Source organism: Acipenser ruthenus, chromosome 10 (genome assembly GCF_902713425.1).
Source record: "Acipenser ruthenus chromosome 10, fAciRut3.2 maternal haplotype, whole genome shotgun sequence".
Lineage (NCBI taxonomy): Eukaryota > Metazoa > Chordata > Actinopteri > Acipenseriformes > Acipenseridae > Acipenser > Acipenser ruthenus.
Window position 1 is genome coordinate 22716495 of NC_081198.1, and position 18972 is coordinate 22735466.

Here is an 18972-nt window from a genome sequence, read left to right on the forward strand (position 1 = left end):
TTAAAATTCTAAAATTTTAAAACACTTAAAATGTAACTTTTAATAGTTTACATTAAAAATCTTAAAGATACATAAAACAAAACAAAACAAAATCAAATAAAACATTCAACGTAAATCAAATAAAAGTCCATAAAACTGAAACAAAAGACTACATAAAACCAGGGCACCGTTGAAAAACGGTCATGCCAGCTAAAAAGGGCGGAATGCTGGCATGACAAAATAAATAAAAGGCTTAGCGGTGCCCCGTAGTCCCGCTCCTAGGAGCTAGCGGTTCCAGTTTTTTCCTTTATTCCATCTTCACGTCCTGAAGTCCGGCGATCCTCCACTCCGCGCAGGCCTTGTCCTTACCGAGGGTCCGGATGTCCAGAATTACAAAGTCCTTGATAAGAGTTTGTGCCCTTCTGGTCGTGGTGATAGTGTCTAGCTCCTGCTTGTGATAGACACAGACGTTACGGCCTTCCCACAGGATCTGCTTGACAACATTGATGACACGCCAAACGCACTTAGCTGTGCTGGTAGTGATTCCTCCCGCAGGCCCATAGAGCACAGTCTCAGCGGTCATCTTGGCCGTGTCAGCAAACCTGTTTAGGAAGACAGAGACAGAGAGCCAGACACTGCCAGCCACATCACACTCCCAGAAGATATGGGCTGGTGTTTCTCTCTTGCGGCACTTTGCATAGGGGCATGTTTCTACTTGGGCTAGTCCCCTCCTGAACATGAACGCTCGAGTGGGGAGTGCACTGTGGACGGTGTTCCATGCTATATCCTTCTGGACATTACTGAGGCAGCTGTGAGACACATTCTCCCAGATTTTTTGGCTTTGGGTGAGGGAGAAAGTAGCTACTTTTTCAATTTCCTGGGAACCGGCAAGATATTTAGTTACAGCCTTGTATTCCCAGGAGGCCAATTTTGCTTTATCTAAGCCCAATTTATATATAGTGTCCCTTAAGGTTCTATAATACAATGGGGGGTCCCAGGAGTACGGCACGGTGTTATCAATAGTGCAGAGGCCCAAGGCCCTGAGACAGGTGGCAAAATAGAAACGATTCATGTAACATACCTTCCTGTCCAGGGCCTGGATGTTCTGGATAGTTTGCGTGAGCCCCTGCACTCGGGTGAGCTGCACAACGTCCGGGACCCCCTTACCTCCCTTCTTGTCGGCTTTACTCAGGGTGGCTCGCTTTACCCTCTCCATCTTGCTGCCCCAGATAAAGCGGTGGATAATGCGGTCCACCACTTTTTTGGTGGTCCTGTCTGGGGGAAAGATTTTTCCTACATAAGAGAGGATGGGGAACAGTATAGACTTGGTTATTAATACTCTACCCGTCATTGTTAAGGATCTTGTGCTCCATCCGCCAATCTTTTTACGGACCTGGTTAATGGCCGCCGTCCAGCTCTGGCCCCCGAGCTATTGTTCTCGAAAATGAGGCCCAGAATCTTGATTTTGTATTTTTTGACAGGGTACATGTCCGACAGTTCCCTATCTACCTGCCAATTTTTAGACACGTAGACTTCGCTCTTGGACTTATTAATCACTGCCCCGGTCGCCGTGCAGTACTTCTCAAGGATATTACTAATCCGAGGTACCGACGATGTGTTGGTGCAAATGAGTGACACATCGTCCATATATGCTGTTGTTTTGACCTGGACCCCGTTGGATCCAGGCAGCTCGAAACCAGTTATATTGGTATCCCTACGAATTGCCTGCAGGAGGGGTTCAATGCACACGACATATAGCAGTGGGGATAGTGGGCAACCCTGTCTGACCCCTGACTGGATAGATATTTTACCAGTCAGGTGTCTGTTCACCAAGACTCGGGTACTAATATTTGTATAGATGGTTTTAACCCACCCCCTAAGTCCAGGAGCGAATTTCATCTGGTCCATCACTTTGTACATATATTCATGGCTTACCCTATCGAACGCCTTCTCCTGGTCAAGGTTGAACAGGCAGAGGGGATGGTTCCGTTCTCTAGAATAAGCCAGAATGTCCCTTGTTAACATTAAAATATCCGTGATGGACCTCCCTGGGACGCCACAAGCCTGGTCGGGGCCAATGACCAAAGGGAGGTGTACTTGTAGCCGGAGCATCAGAGCTTTGGCTAGTATCTTGTAATCCACGCAAAGGAGGCTGATTGGGCGCAATTCCGTAGATCTTTAACTTCCCCTTTCTTATGAAGGAGAGGTATTACACTCTCCCGCATAGAAGGGCCCAACCGCTTCTCCCTGTATACCGCTCTGTAGACCTCCGCTAAATGGACTTTTAGCGTGTCCCAAAAAAGATGGTAATACTCACCCGGGATGCCATCTGGACCTGGCGTCTTACCGGTGTTCATGGTCTTAACCGCCTGGGTGAGCTCCTCCAGCGTGAGTTCTGGGTCCTTCTCCTCCTCCTCCTCCTCGTCCCGCACTGAGTCAGGCTCCAACTGGCTCAGGAACCACTCTATCAGGGTGTCATCTGTAGCTTTGATGTTATACAGGTCCCTATAGAAGTTCTCTACCACTTTTTTCACTCCCTCACTATCCTCTACTATCCTCCCCCTGCTGTCGAGCATTGAGGACATCAAGTGCCGCTTCTCCCTCGTTTTCTGGAAGAAGAAGCGAGTACACTTTTCGTCTTCCTCCATTTTTTGCACTTTTGCATTGTGCATGACCTTTCGTTGTTCCTCCCTACAAAGCACTGAGAGATCTAGCTTGGTCTGGGCTATCTCGTCGCTTACAGGGAACCCCCGAAGCTGAAGCAGGCTCAGACGCTGGAGGGCAGCATTCAGGTGTTTATATTTGGCCCTCCTTTCTTTTGCTTTCCTCTTGCCTGCTGCTATGAAATAACCCTTAGTTCTGATTTTGACCATCTCCCACCACTCTATAGGGGAGTTGAATAGGTCACGCAAAGTGGTCCACTCAACAAGCCTGCTCTTATAGGCTGCAGCTATGGAGGGGTCATCGAGTAAGGAGGTGTTTAATTTCCAGACCCCTGACCCCATCTGGGAGGTCTGAGGGACCTGCAATGTTACCTGCAGGAGCCTATGGTCAGAGAAGAAGACGGCCTGGGTGTCTACTGCCGTCTTCGTAAGGGAGCTGGTATGCAGGACGACATCTATACGGGAGAAGGAGGTCCCAGATGAGCTCACCCAGGTAAAGGGAGGCACCAGGTCCTTACCTGCATCACACAGGGAGAAATCAGATATTACGGAGGACACAACTCTACTAGAGCGGTCGTTGCGTGGCCTGCTCCGGTCTATGTCCCTCAGAGCACAATTGAAGTCACCTGACACGATGACGGGTACGTTCCCCAGCAGGAGTGGACGCAGCTGTGGAAAAAATTGAACTCTTTCGTTTTGGTTAGTGGGTGCGTAGACATTGACCAGTCTGAGGGGAGTGTTGTTGTATGTCACATCCACGCTCAGAATTCTACCAGGTTCTACCTCCCTGCTGCTGCGGGAGGTAATAAATGGGTTTTTAAACAGGATACCTACTCCGTCGGCTCTGGCTATGTTGGAGCCCGACCAGAAGGAGTCCCCCAAGGTCCAACTCTCCTTCAGGTCCCTATAATCAGGGCTCGACGAAATACCACACTCCTGCAGAAAGATGAGATCTGCTTTCAAGTTAGCTAGATAGTTTAGTACATCAAATCTTTTTTGTGTCTCCCTGATGCTCCTGACATTAACAGACACACATATCAGGGCCATCAGGGTAGCTAACAAGAAAAGGAGTCGCTGCGTCCACCCCATAGCGACTATGATTGGGAGGTCGGGACACTCTTCCTACTCTTAGCTCTACGCTTGCTTCGAGGGGGCTTGGGCTTATTTGCAACTCCCATCACCCCTGAGAAGGTACTCACTGCTGCCTCGTCCAAGAAGGCACCGTCTTTGTATGCACAGTACGTGGAGTTGTTTGGGCTATTCAACTCCCCACAAGGTAAGTCTGGTGGAACTTGCTCAGGGCCCCTCGGAACGTGTGGGTCAGCTTTGTCCTGGGGGGGTTATGACAGACAGCATTCTTTGGCTGTTACCGTCTGTTGAATTGGAGCTGTTAGCAGACTTCTGGCTTACCGCGTCCAGGGGTATTCCCATGTCTTCCAGTGCTGTATCTAGGAGGACCTCTAGGGGGCCCCTGGTTTTGCCCATACAAGGGAGGGGGTCAAGGATGCTTTGAAGGGAGGCCCTTCGCTTGAAGAGGGTCATTGCTACCGAGGTACTGCTGGTCAGGGAAGGTGTTGACCCCGACCTCTCCCTCGGTGCATTAGTGAACACCTCTTCTGCGAGGTGTGCTAGGGTTTGTGCCAACGACTGGGAAGGCTGGCTGGGGATGCCCTGGCTGGCTGCTACCTGCCCACTAGGCGGCAGTGTAGCCGTCCCACTCGCCTCCGTCTCTGCCTGCGAGGGCAAGACTGGGGACTTTGTGTGGACATTAGCTGGTTTTGGATCTATGGGGGCCACCTGCAACTTGCTGTCTTTGATCTTGATCTTCTTTCTTTTCCCCCCCTCGTCTCTACCCTTTCTTTTCCCCACCCTCTGCTGGTTCTTCACTCCCTTCCCCTCCTTCTCACTCTCACTTTCACTGTCGCTTTCGCTTTCCTCCCCCACAGACTCAATCCTTATGGCGTCATAACGAGAGCCGAGGGGGAGTGCTGGCGCTGAGAGGGCCCTACTCAGGGGGGGGCCGCTGCTGGGTCCGGGCTCCCTCCCTGCCTCGTGTTCTGTATCAGAGGAGCTACTGGAGGAGCTAGTGGAGTAGCTGTTGTACTCTCTCTCTGGGCTGGGGGAAGGGGTCCTCGTAAAACGGGACATGTCTCGGGGGCGGGGGGGTGAGGGTGTGCTGGTGATGATGGTGGTGCTGGAGTCTGGGTTTTGGATACTGTTGGTGGTGATGTGGACTGATCTTTGTTACTTGCTCCCTCTTCCTGCTCAGGCCTAGGCTTGTTCGTATTTGCCTTGCTGGCTCTGGCCATGTTGGCATAGGAAGAGGGGCAGTCCTTAAACAGGTGCCCCTTCTTTCCACACAAATTGCACTGCCTCTCTTCTCTGCAGTGGCTGGTCTCGTGGGGGGCGCCGCAGTTCCTGCACTTGACTACAGTACATGCGGCCGCCAGGTGTCCTAATTCCCCACATTTCCTGCAGAGTTTTGGCATCCCATTATAGAATACCAGCCCTCTGTTGGGCCCTAACACTATGGAGTTTGGAATGTGGCGGACGCCTCCAATGCCCGATGGATCAACATTGAGGCGTACCAGCCACTTTCTGGCTCCTGTCCAAACCCCATCTTCGTCTGTAATTTTCCTCCCTTCTGATGACACCCTCCCATAGCGGTTAAGCCATGTTGTAATATCATAGTCGCTAACAGCCTCATTGAAAAATTGGACAGTAACAACTTTCATTTCTCTGTCTGTCAGTGCATCCACACAAAATTCTTTGTATGGAGCGAGATATTTATTCTCCCCCCAAAAGGACCACATTTCTTGTAACTTTTGGGGGTTCCTAAAACTGACCTCAAACACTTCCTTAAGCCCTGGCAATTTCACCAAACAATTCAAGTCAGAAGGGGAAAAACCCATACCCCTCTGAAGAATGGTCCGGCTGAACTCCAGTCTCGTCAGTCCTGGTTCCGTTTCCTCTTGCTGGGTCCTTGTGAAGCGCACCGCATTGTGCCTCCTGGTCTCCTGGGTTGGCCAGAACGCCATCCTTCAGCTGGCTCCTCCGATTGGGGTGGGAGAAGCCTCTGGACGTCCGGGTTGTCTCTCTCTACGAAAAAGAGACAATGTAAGCAGCAAATCTGGGCAGTTGAAGGAACTATTACTTTAGTCCCTGAGGAGATGGTCGCCTCGCAAGAGGGACCCCCTCCCCAGGTGAACGGTGTCCTTCCCTGGCGGAGTAGGGGGCGCTGCTTGGCACCGAGACCACGTAGGAAGAATCGTGGCTGTGACGCCTCCTCGGGGTCCGGGGCCGCCCTCTGCTCCTCCCAGATGGCGCCCTCTGCTGGGCGCCTGCTGCTCTCTCGGTCTGGATCTCGATTACAATCAAAGGCTGGGGATGAGGTCGTCTAGGTCATCAAAGGGTCCTCAAAGGTCGTCTGGATGGTAGGTCCTCCTTCTCTCTAACTCCAGGAACGTCTGGAAAAGCCGGAACCGCCTGAAAAAGAAAAAAACTGGAACCGCCTGAAAAAGAAAAAACTGCTCTCAACAGTCAACAAAATCTTGAAAGACCCTCGGCCTGGATTGGGCAAGCCAAAACCAGACTGAGCATTAGTCTTCCAAAAAGTTGCCGAGCTGAAGAAAGCCAGTCAAAAATAAAAAAAAAAGTTCTGTTCCTCCTCACCCGAACAAACCTCTCACAGACCCTCGGAGGGAGCGGGCAATGCCACTACCCTTGCCCGGGGCCCCCCAGCCCGGACGGCACAGGGGGATTCAAAGGTGGGTGCAAAATTTCAAGCACAAGCAGACCCCCAAAAAACGGGCTGCTGCTTCCAGAGGGGAAATGTGCAATTTAAGCAGGAGAAAACAAAACAAAGCAAAAACACACACATAACACCAAAAACAAAACATAAACTGGCGGAGTGCGTCTTACAAATAGTCATGCCAAGCTGTTATGCTGCAAGGTGCCTTGGGTAACTACAACTGTGCCTCGCTGGCTAGCTGGCTTGCTAAGAAGGTCCTGGCATAGGGACATGTTCCACCACACTTGTCTGGTTAGCTGCATGCTCCCAGGAAACAAACTGCTGCTGTCTACATCATCACCACATGTGAATAAAAGAAAGAAAGAAAGAAAGAAAGAAAGAAAGAAAGAAAGAAAGAAAGAGAAAGAGAGAAAGAAAGAAAGAAAGAAAGAAAGAAAGAAAAAAAAGAAGTAAAACGGTGGGAAAACTTGCATCAACACTGGCACTCTCCCTCCAGCAGGGGTAGTCAAAATGCTCACAGGAGAGATCCAGATCTGACTTTGACCAACGTTAGAGAAAGGTGTGCACCGTTCCCGGAGGTACTGCAATACCGGGCCGATGCGTGGAGTGGACGGAGCAAGCCCCTGTTCCATCTCCCGATTCCAAAAATCTATTTAATATATGGTCCCCTGATAGGGGACGTATCAGATATTAAACTGATAAGAACAGATTTGATTTTTAATATAAATTTTATTCAGTGGTTTACATTACATTTATCATCACCAATCCCCATGTTTCTTTACATTTCTTTTCCCCCTGCACAAACCCATACATTTTAATCATACCTTTAATTTGAGCCACAAATGCATAATACATCTCTTTAGCTGTCAAAACATCCTTGATCTTCCTGATTTGTTTGCATCTTGTATTCCATACACATTCTTTCCCCATACTAACTATGGTCCACACCACCTCATATTCTCTCTGTTTCAATTCATTCAAACCTCCCCCATACAGAATACAATCAGATGACAAGACATTGTCCCCAATGACTCCTTTCATAATCCCCATCCTCACCCGCCTCCAGAACTTAGTTACAACCCGGCAGCTCCATAACGCGTGTCCCACCGTTTCTCCCATCCCACATTTCCTTGGACACAATGAATCCCTCGCACACCCATGTCTATATAAAATATCTTTTACAGGTAGCCTATTCACTGCCGCCAACCAATTTAAATCCTTTGTCGAATTATCCAAATACTTTGGTTGTAACTGTTTCCAATTGATTTCAGTATTTACCTGTACCCCTGCCCGTTTGTTTATCATTTTATCTCTAAGACATGTATACATCCCCTTATGATTTAACACCACTTCCTTTTTCAGGATTTCCGGATGTGCTTTTAGAAACAGAGCAGCCCTTTCATAATGCCACGGCCTCTTATCTGCCTTGGGTACAACATTCCTGATGTTTACTATAGACCTTAACACAAAGGAAAACCAAAACCTTACAAAAAAACAAGCTTTATGATCTTTTTCTTCAATAATCATTTTGCAAATATTGTGGACATACAAGACCTCTAACTTTAATGGGATACATGGAACATCTCTGCCCCCTTGTGGTACCGGCATATACATCTGTTCTCTTTTTACTGACTCATACCGACCCCCCCATATAAAAGAGAACACCAACTTTGTCAGTAATAATTTACAGTTTGTCGGCATAGGAAAAATGTAGGCCATATAATTCAAACCTGGCAGTAGATCTGCTTTGATAACTACCACCTTCCCCATTATAGTTAATCTCCTGGCCCTCCATATATCCAATTGTGTTTTGACTCTCTCAATTTTCCCCACCCAGTTTCTTTTAGCACATTCTTCTTTGTAAAAATTGAGACCCAAAATTTTCATCCCATCTTTGCACCAGGTGAAGCCATGTCTTACATCATTCCTATCAGCCCACCTTCCACAGTACATTATCGAAGACTTCCCCATATTGATCTTTGATCCTGTCGCACGACTGAACCCCTGCAACAGTTCCACTATCCTGTCCAGTCCTTTATCTGTTGACAGAAACAACGTCATGTCATCTGCATACTGGGTGACTTTAACTGTATCCCCCGCCCCTCCTGGTATATGGACCCCTTTAATGTCTTTATCCTTTCTGACTTGTTCCGCCAAAGGTTCGATAAAAATTACATAGAGCAAAGGAGACAGAGGGCACCCCTGCCTCACCCCCCCAGACTGTTTAACTGGTTCAGAGAAAAATCCATTTATATTTACACAACTAAACACCTCTCTGTACAATATCTGTATCCACTTTAAGAAAACTGGCCCAAAATTAAATTTCTTCAATACATTCAACAGAAATGCATGATTCACTCTATCGAATGCTTTCTCCTGGTCTAAATTTAATAAGCACAGCGGCAAGTCTCTTTCTTTTACCCAACTGAGAATGTCTCTTATTAGAATTAAATTTAGACAACTAGACCTTCCCTTCACTCCACATGTCTGGTCTATATTCACTATTGATGGCATTACTCCTTTTAGCCTATTTGTTAATATTTTACTTAATATTTTATAGTCCACTGAAAGCAACGTTATTGGCCTCCAATTCTCTAGCTCAGTTTTGTCCCCTTTCTTGAATATAAGGCTTATTACCCCTTTCCTCATTGACTCAGGCATTATTCCCCCTTTAAAAATCTCCCTATACACCTCCACCAAATCCTTCTTTATCAAACCCCAAAAACACAAAAAGAATTCTTTGGGTAACCCATCACACCCCGGCGTTTTATTTCCTTTCATTGAATCTAATGCTACTTTTGCCTCAGCCTCCGTTACCTCCCCCTCCAATTGATCCTGCTCTTCACTAGTTAACTTGTTCTCAATATTGTTTAGCACCACTTCTACCTCCTGTTGAGACACCTCCCTTTCTGCAAAGAGATCCCGATAAAACCGTCTGGCATGCATTAACATTTCCTCCTTCCCACCAACCACCCCTTTTTCTGTTTTAAGCCCAATTACTACACTTTTAGTTTGTTTTTGCTTTACTGATTGAAAAAAAAACTTGGTTACTTTTTCATCATTTTCTTTCTCATTTATTTTAGCCAGAAAAGCAAACTCCTGGGCTTTCTGCTCAAAATAATCCCCCAATGCTCCTTTTAACCTCTTAACCTCTCCCCAATCTATCTCTTCCCCATTATTCATTTTAGAGAGCAGTCCTTGTAGTTTATAATTGTAACCTCTTATTTTATCTCTTTCCCTCCTCCTCTGCCACCTACAAAATTCCTGACAAAACATAGTAACTTTCTTTTTTACATCTTCCCACCACCCCACCAGAGAGTCATAGCCCCTTTTTAAATTCTGCCACCCTTTATACATTCCCTGGAACCTAGCTTGAAATTTCTCATCCTCCAGAACTCTTACGTTAAGTTTCCAGAACCCCGTCCCTCTCTCTGGTACTTCCACCTTTATGCTGACTACCGCCATTTCGTGGTCTGAGCCCCAACATGGGAACATTTTAAAATCTTGGATTTTAACCCCCACTGGTAGAAAAAAATAATCAATCCTTGATTGATCCCCTCTTGAGTTCCTCCATGTAAATCCCCCATCCTGTTTATTAATTTTTCTATAAGTGTCATAAAAAGAAAAATCAGTACACATTTTTTTAACCCACATAGCCGAAAAATCCCTAGCAACTTGATCCCCCCTCTCCAATTTATCTAAGGACACATTAAAGTCTCCACCCATCACCACCACCCTACTAGTATTTAAAAGCGAGGGCAAACACTTAAAAAACTCCAGTCTAGCCCCCCTCTTACTAGGTGCATACACATTTATACAACGAAACCTCGCCCCCCTCCAATTTACATCCACACATAACACTCTGCCAGGATTGACAGAGCATGAGCTTTCAATGACAAAACCTCTTCCCTTAAATAGTATCCCCACCCCATCAGCATGTACATGCCCAATGCTCCAACATGAAGGTCCTTCTTTCCACTCTTTTGAGAACGTTTTTATATCTCCAATATCCTTTAAGTGGCATTCTTGGAGGAATGCTACACCAAAGTTCACAGTCCCCAATGAAAACAAAAAGGCTTTTCTTTTCCCAGCGTCCCTCAAACCCCTTGCATTAATTGTCAGTACTTTTAACTCCATTTAGGTAGTTTTAAAGCAGAGATTCTCTCACTCACCCGTCTCCTCACATTGTTCTTTGTTACCCTCTACTCTCAGCAACATTCCTGTTGTGTGAGCGAATGTCTTGACCCCTCCGGGACTCAGATATCCTTCCTCCCTAGATGTGCTAGCTTCGCACTCCGAGCAGTCTTCTCCTTCTTGCAGCTCCTTCATACTGCTTACCAATAGATCAAATCTATTGTGTGTGCTTATTGCTGTGACCACTCCTTTTAACCCTTTCTTCTCCTTGGGCTCTTCCTCTTTTTCCTCACCCGAAGCCTTTCTCTTTTTCCTTGCTTCCATCCATTCCATCCCTTCCGAATTCTCGATGGCCTCCTCCATCTCATGCTCATCCTCGCCCCACCCCTTTACTGAAGAAGGCTCAGCCAAAGACTCTCCCTCACTATCAGTGATATCTGAAACGTCCAGTCCCATCAGTTTTACATACTCCTCTTTTGATACTTCCTTTAAGCTCTTACTTAGGCCTTCCCCACTCTCCTGGTCTTGCATGCTTGTCTCATTTTCCTCTGCCCCCTTCTCTACTGTCTCTGGCTGCTCCTCTGTTTCCTGCTCTTCTGTTGGCAGTGGTCCAGCCACTGTTGCCTCAGCATAAGTTCTTCTTTTCTTGGGGCAAGATCTATACATATGCCTAGGATCTCCACACAAGTTGCAGCTCTTAGCTTGCGTGCAGTCTTTGGCTGTATGGCTGCTTCCATTACAATTACTGCAATGGTCCTCCACACAGTCCGCCATAACATGGCCAAACTGGCCACATTTCCTACAATACCGTGGCTGTCCTGGGTAAAAGAGATAGCTCTTATTAGGCCCAATTGAGAAGTTGCCTGGGGGGTGTCTGACCCCTCCTATTCCTTCCGAATCTTTTTTAAAAGTCACCGTATATTTCCTTTTCCCATTCCAGATGTCATATTCATTTTTTATTTTCTCACCATTTTGTACCTGGTCACAGTAGCGCAACAGAAAGATCCTTATTTCGTTCTCTTGCACAAAGGGGTTGAACATGTGCACTGTTAAAGTTCTCACCTCTCTGGTGTACAGCATCTCCATTTTAATTCCAAAAAAGCAAGGAAGGTTTCTCTTCTTTTTGTAAATTTCCCATATCTGGTAGCAGAGTGCTTCCGAAGCCAAGGTGATGTCGTATGTCCTGGTCTTTAATAATTCTTGTAGACAAAATATCTGCTGCGGATATATACCCAGCTCTCCCATCAAGATCTTCTCCACAAGAAATTTCAGGTCCACTTTTACCCGTAACTCCTCATCGTCCGCTAGTTCCAACCGCACTGTATTCTTTAATCGCACCCGGGGGGTCGACGGTGATCCTGTGTTCTCCATTCTAATGACGTCTCAAGAGCTGCGGTCAAGCCACACACACTTGAGATGAGCCAAGAGGCCGAGAAGCGATGGCGACTTGGCCCTTGCCCGGGGCCCCCCAGCCCGGACGGCACAGGGGGATTCAAAGGTGGGTGCAAAATTCCAAGCACAAGCAGACCCCCAAAAAACGGGCTGCTGCTTCCAGAGGGGAAATGTGCAATTTAAGCAGGAGAAAACAAAACAAAGCAAAAACACACACATAACACCAAAAACAAAACATAAACTGGCGGAGTGCGTCTTACAAATAGTCATGCCAAGCTGCTATGCTGTGCAAGGTGCCTTGGGTAACTACAACTGTGCCTCACTGGCTGGCTGGCTTGCTAAGAAGGTCCTGGCATAGGGACATGTTCCACCACACTTGTCTGGTTAGCTGCATGCTCCCAGGAAACAAACTGCTGCTGTCTACATCATCACCACATGTGAATAAAAGAAAGAAAGAAAGCAAGAAAGAAAGAGAAAGAAAGAGAGAAAGAAAGAAAGAGAGAGAAAAAAAAGAAGTAAAACGGTGGGAAAACTTGCATCAACACTGGCACTCTCCCTCCAGCAGGGGTAGACAAAATGCTCACAGGAGAGATCCAGATCTGACTTTGACCAACGTTAGAGAAAGGTGTGCACCGTTCCCGGAGGTACTGCAATACCGGGCCGATGCGTGGAGTGGACGGAGCAAGCCCCTGTTCCATCTCCCGATTCCAAAAATCAATTTAATATATGGTCCCCTGATAGGGGACGTATCAGATATTAAACTGATAAGAACAGATACTACACTTGATCTTAGCCAAAAGGCCGAGAAGCGATGGAGACTTGGCCCTTGCCCGGGGCCCCCCAGCCCGGACGGCACAGGGGGATTCAAAGGTGGGTGCAAAATTCCAAGCACAAGCAGACCCCCAAAAAACGGGCTGCTGCTTCAGAGGGGAAATGTGCAATTTAAGCAGGAGAAAACAAAACAAAGCAAAAACACACACATAACACCAAAAACAAAACATAAACTGGCGGAGTGCGTCTTACAAATAGTCATGCCAAGCTGCTATGCTGTGCAAGGTGCCTTGGGTAACTACAACTGTGCCTCGCTGGCTGGCTGGCTTGCTAAGAAGGTCCTGGCATAAGGACATGTTCCACCACACTTGTCTGGTTAGCTGCATGCTCCCAGGAAACAAACTGCTGCTGTCTACATCATCACCACATGTGAATAAAAGAAAGAAAGACAGCAAGAAAGAAAGAGAAAGAAAGAGAGAAAGAAAGAAAAAAGAAGTAAAACGGCGGGAAAACTTGCATCAACACTGGCACTCTCCCTCCAGCAGGGGTAGACAAAATGCTCACAGGAGAGATCCAGATCTGACTTTGACCAACGTTAGAGAAAGGTGTGCACCGTTCCCGGAGGTACTGCAATACCGGGCCGATGCGTGGAGTGGACGGAGCAAGCCCCTGTTCCATCTCCCGATTCCAAAAATCAATTTAATATATGGTCCCCTGATAGGGGACGTATCAGATATTAAACTGATAAGAACAGATTTTTTTTTTTTTTTTTATAAATTTTAATCCAATACTCAAAAAAATACATCATCTTCTCAAAAATAATACATCAAAATCATATTCATCTCTAGTCAAATACTTATTTAAACAAAAAAGAAAACAAACTCAGTCCGGCTTCTTTTTCTTTTCTTTCTGATCTCCCCCTCTTGCTGCAGCAAAAAAAGACAAAGTCTCGGAATCAAGAACGACTTTTTCGCCGCTATCTGATTTCTCCTTTCCATCCTCTGCTTTCCTCTTCTTCTCTCGCACTCCTGTTGCACTATTAAGCTCCATCTCCTCATCTGTATCAACAGACTCAGAAGAGGATGAGATCTCACTTCCCCAGCTCTTCTTCTTACTCCCAGCACCCTCTGCAAGTTTCTCCTTTACATCTTGCGTAGCAGCTCCACCCCTTCCCTTTGTCTGCGAAGTAGCAGGATTTCCCGCCATTCCGCCTCCATTCTTTTTGGAACCTCCCCCAACATTTGCTCCTTTGTCTTTCTCTTTGTCTTTCTCTTGTCCTTTTTGCTCTTTCTGCTGTTCTTTCTTCCCTTCTTCCCCTCCGATCTTGCTTCCTCCAGCAGCCTGAGCATAGGTTTTAGCCCTAGCTCCTTTTGGACAATTCTTGTACTGGTGTCCTTTCCCCCTACACAAATTGCATCTTCCAGTCCACATTTTGCACTCTTTAGCAACATGTCCTCTAATTTTGCACAGAGTACAGGACATCCCCATGCACTCAGCTGCAACATGTTCTGGACTTGAACATCTAAAACACATCTTAGGCTGTCCCTCGTATGTCACTGTACCTGAGTAAGGCCCAATCCTAAAACCAGGCACCCTGTGTTCCACCACTCCTGCCAGTGAGGCATGAAGCCGAATCCAGTATCTCCATACTCCTCTCCAGATTCCATCAGCATCAAGCATCTTCTCAGGTTTCCCCTCTCTCATCTCAAATCTCATTTTCATCCGGGTTGTGATGTCTTCCTCCGGGATAAAGGGAGCAGACACCCTCACATAGGCCACTCTCCACTGCAGAAAAAAAAGAGGCTCCAGCCTGAACTTACAAACTGGTTCCAGCTCCTTCTTCTCATTAAAAACTTTCATCTTCTCCCAGCACAACGACTCTGAAACCAGCACCACATCAAACATGCCTCGTTCTTCAAAATCAACCAGGCAGAAGATGTCCTTCACCTCCAAGTTGAAGACAGAGAACAGGATCTCCCTGACGAATCTCTTCCTCATCCATTTCTCCTCCAAACTCTTCAGCTGGAATCGGAGGGTATTCTTCCCCCTCAAATTATCCTCTCCTTGCATTGTCGCAACAATGTCCGCAATCACCTTCCCACAATGCACTTGACCTGAGCCAAGAGGCCGAGAAGCGATGGCGACTTGGCCCTTGCCCGGGGCCCCCCAGCCCGGACGGCACAGGGGGATTCAAAGGTGGGTGCAAAATTCCAAGCACAAGCAGACCCCCAAAAAACGGGCTGCTGCTTCCAGAGGGGAAATGTGCAATTTAAGCAGGAGAAAACAAAACAAAGCAAAACACACACATAACACCAAAAACAAAACATAAACTGGCGGAGTGCGTCTTACAAACAGTCATGCCAAGCTGCTATGCTGTGCAAGGTGCCTTGGGTAACTACAACTGTGCCTCGCTGGCTGGCTGGCTTGCTAAGAAGGTCCTGGCATAGGGACATGTTCCACCACACTTGTCTGGTTAGCTGCATGCTCCCAGGAAACAAACTGCTGCTGTCTACATCATCACCACATGTGAATAAAAGAAAGAAAGACAGCAAGAAAGAAAGAGAGAAAGAAAGAGAGAAAGAGAGAAAGAAAGAGAGAAAGAAAGAAAGAGAGAAAGAAAAAAAAAGAAGTAAAACGGCGGGAAAACTTGCATCAACACTGGCACTCTCCCTCCAGCAGGGGTAGACAAAATGCTCACAGGAGAGATCCAGATCTGACTTTGACCAACGTTAGAGAAAGGTGTGCACCGTTCCCGGAGGTACTGCAATACCGGGCCGATGCGTGGAGTGGACGGAGCAAGCCCCTGTTCCATCTCCCGATTCCAAAAATCAATTTAATATATGGTCCCCTGATAGGGGACGTATCAGATATTAAACTGATAAGAACAGATACTACACTTGATCTTAGCCAAAAGGCCGAGAAGCGATGGTGACTTGGCCCTTGCCCGGGGCCCCCCAGCCCGGACGGCACAGGGGGATTCAAAGGTGGGTGCAAAATTTCAAGCACAAGCAGACTCCAAAAAAACAAAACAAAGCAAAAACACACACATAACACCAAAAACAAAACATAAACTGGCGGAGTGCGTCTTACAAATAGTCATGCCAAGCTGCTATGCTGTGCAAGGTGCCTTGGGTAACTACAACTGTGCCTCGCTGGCTGGCTGGCTGGCTGGCTAAGAAGGACCTGGCATAGGGACATGTTCCACCACACTTGTCTGGTTAGCTGCATGCTCCCAGGAAACAAACTGCTGCTGTCTACATCATCACCACATGTGAATAAAAGAAAGAAAGACAGCAAGAAAGAAAGAGAGAAAGAAAGAGAGAAAGAAAGAAAGAGAGAAAGAAAAAAAAGAAGTAAAACGGCGGGAAAACTTGCATCAACACTGGCACTCTCCCTCCAGCAGGGGTAGACAAAATGCTCACAGGAGAGATCCAGATCTGACTTTGACCAACGTTAGAGAAAGGTGTGCACCGTTCCCGGAGGTACTGCAATACCGGGCCGATGCGTGGAGTGGACGGAGCAAGCCCCTGTTCCATCTTCCGAATCCAAAAATCAATTTAATATATGGTCCCCTGATACTCTTTTATTGAGATTTTACATTTTTTTACATTTACACCCATTCGTTTTTTCATTCATTTTACATTTCTTTTAAAGATGACATTCATGCATACAGACATACATTTTGTTTTAAAAGCATTTAAAACACATTTAAAAACACCAAGACAATTGAGCTTTGTACATGGTTAAAACAGACAAAGATTAAAATCAACATGAAAAAAACCTGTGCTGTTTTAAAAGTGACTGGAAAAAAAGAACCATCTATAAAAAAACAGTGCTTGTGAGGGCCGGGGAGTGCTCTCTAAAAAGGTTCAAAAGTGAACATAAAACTATATTACTAAAACAGGGACAGGGGAAAAGGGACAGTGTATAAAACAGTGAGTTAAAATTCTAAAATTTTAAAACACTTAAAATGTAACTTTTAATAGTTAACATTAAAAATCTTTTAGATACATAAAACAAAACAAAATCAAATAAAACATTCAAAATAAATCAAATCAAAATCCATAAAACTGAAACAAAAAGACTACATAAAACCAGGGCACCGCTCAAAAACGGTCATGCCAGCTAAAAAGGGCGGAATGCTGGCATGACAAAATAAATAAAAGGCTTAGCGGTGCCCCGTAGTCCCGCTCCTAGGAGCTAGCGGTTCCAGTTTTTTCCTTTATTCCATCTTCACGTCCTGAAGTCCGGCGATCCTCCACTCCGCACAGGCCTTGTCCTTCCCGAGGGTCCGGATGTCCAGAATTACAAAGTCCTTGATAAGAGTTTGTGCCCTTCTGGTCGTGGTGATAGTGTCTAGCTCCTGCTTGTGATAGACACAGACGTTACGGCCCTCCCACAGGATCTGCTTGACAACATTGATGACACGCCAAACGCACTTAGCTGTGCTGGTAGTGATTCCTCCCGCAGGCCCATAGAGCACAGTCTCAGCGGTCATCTTGGCCGTGTCAGCAAACCTGTTTAGGAAGACAGAGACAGAGAGCCAGACACTGCCAGCCACATCACACTCCCAGAAGATATGGGCTGGTGTTTCTCTCTTGCGGCACTTTGCATAGGGGCATGTTTCTACTTGGGCTAGTCCCCTCCTGAACATGAACGCTCGAGTGGGGAGTGCACTGTGGACGGTGTTCCATGCTATATCCTTCTGGACATTACTGAGGCAGCTGTGAGACACATTCTCCCAGATTTTTTGGCTTTGGGTGAGGGAGAAAGTAGCTACTTTTTCAATTTCCTGGGAACCGGCAAGATATTTAGTTACAGCCTTGTATTCCCAGGAGGCCAATTTTGCTTTATCTAAGCCCAATTTATATATAGTGTCCCTTAAGGTTCTATAATACAATGGGGGGTCCCAGGAGTACGGCACGGTGTTATCAATAGTGCAGAGGCCCAAGGCCCTGAGACAGGTGGCAAAATAGAAACGATTCATGTAACATACCTTCCTGTCCAGGGCCTGGATGTTCTTGATAGTTTGCGTGAGCCCCTGCACTCGGGTGAGCTGCACAACGTCCGGGACCCCCTTACCTCCCTTCTTGTCGGCTTTACTCAGAGTGGCTCGCTTTACCCTCTCCATCTTGCTGCCCCAGATAAAGCGGTGGATAATGCGGTCCACCACTTTTTTGGTGGTCCTGTCTGGGGGAAAGATTTTTCCTACATAAGAGAGGATGGGGAACAGTATAGACTTGGTTATTAATACTCTACCCGTCATTGTTAAGGATCTTGTGCTCCATCCGCCAATCTTTTTACGGACCTGGTTAATGGCCGCCGTCCAGCTCTGGGCCCCCGAGCTACTGTTCTCGAAAATGAGGCCCAGAATCTTGATTTTGTCCTTTTTGACAGGGTACATGTCCGACAGTTCCCTATCTACCTGCCAATTTTTAGACACGTAGACTTCGCTCTTGGACTTATTAATCACTGCCCCGGTCGCCGTGCAGTACTTCTCAAGGATATTACTAATCCGAGGTACCGACGATGTGTTGGTGCAAATGAGTGACACATCGTCCATATATGCTGTTGTTTTGACCTGGACCCCGTTGGATCCAGGCAGCTGGAAACCAGTTATATTGGTATCCCTACGAATTGCCTGCAGGAGGGGTTCAATGCACACGACATATAGCAGTGGGGATAGTGGGCAACCCTGTCTGACCCCTGACTGGATAGATATTTTACCAGTCAGGTGCCTGTTCACCAAGACTCAGGTACTAATGTTTGTATATATGGTTTTAACCCACTCCCTAAGTCCAGGAGCGAATTTCATCTGGTCCATCACTTTGTACATATATTCATGGCTTACCCTATCGAACGCCTTCTCCTGGTCAAGGTTGAACAGGCAGAGGGGATGGTTCCGTTCTCTAGAATAAGCCAGAATGTCCCTTGTTAACATTAAAATATCCGTGATGGACCTCCCTGGGACGCCACAAGCCTGGTCGGGGCCAATGACCAAAGGGAGGTGTACTTGTAGCCGGAGCATCAGAGCTTTGGCTAGTATCTTGTAATCCACGCAAAGGAGGCTGATTGGGCGCCAATTCCGTAGATCTTTAACTTCCCCTTTCTTATGAAGGAGAGTAATTACACTCTCCCGCATAGAAGGGCCCAACCGCTTCTCCCTGTAGACCGCTCTGTAGACCTCCGCTAAATGGACTTTTAGCGTGTCCCAAAAAAGATGGTAATACTCACCCGGGATGCCATCTGGACCTGGCGTCTTACCGGTGTTCATGGTCTTAA

General features: G+C 46.8%; 2 non-coding genes and 3 pseudogenes across 2 annotated transcripts; all 5 read right to left on the minus strand.

The window, feature by feature from the left end:
* Positions 1-6949: 6949 nt before the first annotated feature.
* On the minus strand, positions 6950-7126 carry LOC131738383 (U2 spliceosomal RNA; annotated as a pseudogene).
* A 5415-nt stretch (positions 7127-12541) lies between these two features.
* LOC131739107 (U2 spliceosomal RNA) lies at positions 12542-12732 on the minus strand. The gene has a single exon (XR_009330274.1). It is a non-coding gene; the product is annotated as a U2 spliceosomal RNA (small nuclear RNA).
* A 560-nt stretch (positions 12733-13292) lies between these two features.
* On the minus strand, positions 13293-13493 carry LOC131738459 (U2 spliceosomal RNA; annotated as a pseudogene).
* A 1933-nt stretch (positions 13494-15426) lies between these two features.
* Positions 15427-15617, minus strand: LOC131739108 (U2 spliceosomal RNA). The gene has a single exon (XR_009330275.1). It is a non-coding gene; the product is annotated as a U2 spliceosomal RNA (small nuclear RNA).
* Positions 15618-16150: 533 nt separating this feature from the next.
* Positions 16151-16283, minus strand: LOC131738867 (U2 spliceosomal RNA; annotated as a pseudogene).
* Between the last annotated feature and the right edge of the window lie 2689 nt (positions 16284-18972).